The 2,669-nt window shown below is 42.5% G+C and overlaps 1 pseudogene; it reads left to right on the top strand.

Moving 5' to 3' along the window:
• LOC110334289 lies at nt 1–651 on the top strand (annotated as a pseudogene).
• The last annotated feature ends 2,018 nt before the right edge of the window (nt 652–2,669 follow it).

Raw genomic sequence — 2,669 nt, 5'->3', positions numbered from 1 at the left:
ATGAATTGGAATCCACACAATAATATTCCTTTTTCTTACTGGACCTGGAATTTTGGGGAATATCCTAATGTTTGTAAGATATGTGAACACGTCTGCCTTGTGGACTGAGAAAAAGCCTGTTGACCTTATTCTCATCCACTTAACATTTTCTAATATGATCATTATATTGTAGTACAGGGATCAAAGATATAGCCACAGTGTTTTCTATTTCAGAAACTTCCTAGGTGATATTGGCTGTAAAGCTGTGGTTTTTTTCTGGTAATGGTGGCACAGAGCCATTCCATCTGCACCACCTGTCTTCTCAGCATGGTCCAGGCTATCACTATTAGTCCCAAGATCACCTTTTGGACAAAATTCAAACCATAGGCAGCATGCCAAGTTCTTCCATTTATCCATGTCTTCTGGATTGTTAATGTTCTCCTAAGCTCCAACTTGCTCTCCTACATCAAAGCAGTTGGTGGCATGAACAGGATTGAAGCTGCAACATTCACTGGCTACTGCTATAGGCTACCATCCAGACATACCCTCAAGTGGCTTTTCTTTTCTTTCATGACTTGTCATGATGTCATCTTTCAGAGTCTGATAGGTGGTGTGAAGAGCTTTTGGGGCCACTTCTCAAAATTTGGCAAGCATTTGTCACTGTGCTCATAGAATAAAGTAGGCTCAGACAAGAATATTCACATTTGGGCTTATACAAAGCTCAAGGTAAACTCAGCATAGGAATGTGTGGCATTCCATTTATCTTGATCATCCTGATAAGCCCTAGAAACAGCTTTGTTTACTGCTTTGCTTGATTATGATCAGGAATGATCTCTTTGCTAATTGCCTTGCTTAATTACTTTGTCTTTGATCTAAGAACTGACCATGCTTTTGGATGTACCTAGATTGATATAAAAGCAGACTAGGAAAAAAATAAAAGGTGACTCATTGCTTTTCTGAAACCCAGTCCATGACTCATTTGCTGGAGTCATGTTATAATATTGTCTAATTGTCTTTTTCAATCCTTACTCCCTCCCATGAGACCCTGTTAACTGACTGAGTTGGCTTGGTCAGATGGCTACTCAACATTGAAGCTCAAGTACAAAAGGTACAGTGAAGAACACCACAGGAAAAAGAACGCTCACAAAGGAAAATGAAACTTAAAGGAAAATAAAGATTTGGGCTAGTGGTGAATAAACCTTGTAAAATGGGACAAGGTAATGGTAGAATGCTTTGTGTGTGTGTGTTTAGAGTTATGCTTAAATCTAGAGGAGTGAAGATAATTCTCATAGATGGTTTTAGTCTTTGGACCCTGATTAGAGGTAGTTTAAACCCTGGACATGAGAGAGAAAGAATGGGTTTCGGAAAAGCAGTCCTCTTCCCTGTCTGGGAAGGTTTGGCGAAAGAGAAGGAAAATGAACATAAGCTGTTTCAGAGCTCTCCTAGGGTATATTGAGTCTCGCAAGCAATGAATAAGTGTTCCTCTTATTCCACATCCTCACCATCATGGGCTTTCCCTAGTTTAATTGATCTTAGCCATTCTGACATGTATCAGATGAAATCTCAATGTAATTTTCATTCTCATTTCCTGATGGCCAAGTTGACATTTCTTCTTTCTTTCTCTTTCTTTCTTTCTTTCTTTCTTTCTTTCTTTCTTTCTTTCTTTCTTTCTTTCTTTCTTTCTTTCTTTCTTTTTCTTCCTTCCTTCCTTCCTTCCTTCCTTCCTTCCTTCCTTCCTTCCTTCCTTCCTTCCTTCCTTCCTTCCTTCCTTCCTTCCTTCCTTCCTTCCTTTCTTCCTTTTCTTATGCTTTAATCTTTTTTTTTATAGTTCAGCTGTTATCCCCCCTCCTAGTCTGCCCTCCAGACCATTCCTCATCCTATTCCTCCTTCCCTGTCTCGAAGAGAATGTCCCCATCTACCTCCATACCCACCCCACCAAACTTCTCCACTCCCTGGGGTCTCAAGTCTCTCAAGGTTTAGGTATGTCTTCTCTCACTGAGTCTAGACCAGGCAGTCCTCTGTTGCATATGTGCTGAGGCCTTCAGACCAGCTCATATGTGCTGCCTGGTTTGTGGCCTCAGTGTCTGAGATCTCAGGGATCCAGGTTTGTTGAGACTGCTGGTCTTCCTATGGGGTAACACTCCTCCTCATTTTTTTTTTTTCCTAATTCAAGGTCTGGGCCCTTGATTTCTGTCCATTGGTTGGCTGTAAGTATCTGAATTTGACTCTTTCAGCTGCTTGTTGAACCTCTTAGAGGGCAGCCATGGCAGGCTCCCATCTGTAAGCACACCATATTATCAGTAGTAGTGTCAGGCCTTGGATCCTCCCCTTTAGCTGGATTCCAATTTGGTCTGGTCACGGATCTACCTTTCCCTCAGTGTTCTCTCTATCCTTGTCCCCTGCAGTTCTGCTAGACAGGAACAATTCTGGGACAGAGTTTCTGAATGTGGGATGGCAAACCCATCCCTGAACTCAGTGCCCTGTCTTCTACCAGAAATAGACTTCACAAGTTCCCTCTCCGCACTATAGGGCATTTCGTCTAAGGTCCCTTTGAGTCCTGAGCATCTCTCACCTCCCAGGTCTCTGGTACATTCTTGATGGTCCCCTACCTCCTACCTCCCAAGGTTGCCTGTTTTCATTATTTCTTCTGGCCCTCAGGGTTTCACTCCTGCCCCTCCCCCCCAATACCT

Source organism: Mus pahari, chromosome 16 (assembly GCF_900095145.1).
Source record: "Mus pahari chromosome 16, PAHARI_EIJ_v1.1, whole genome shotgun sequence".
NCBI lineage: Eukaryota > Metazoa > Chordata > Mammalia > Rodentia > Muridae > Mus > Mus pahari.
This window is presented reverse-complemented; position numbering and strand designations above follow the sequence as displayed.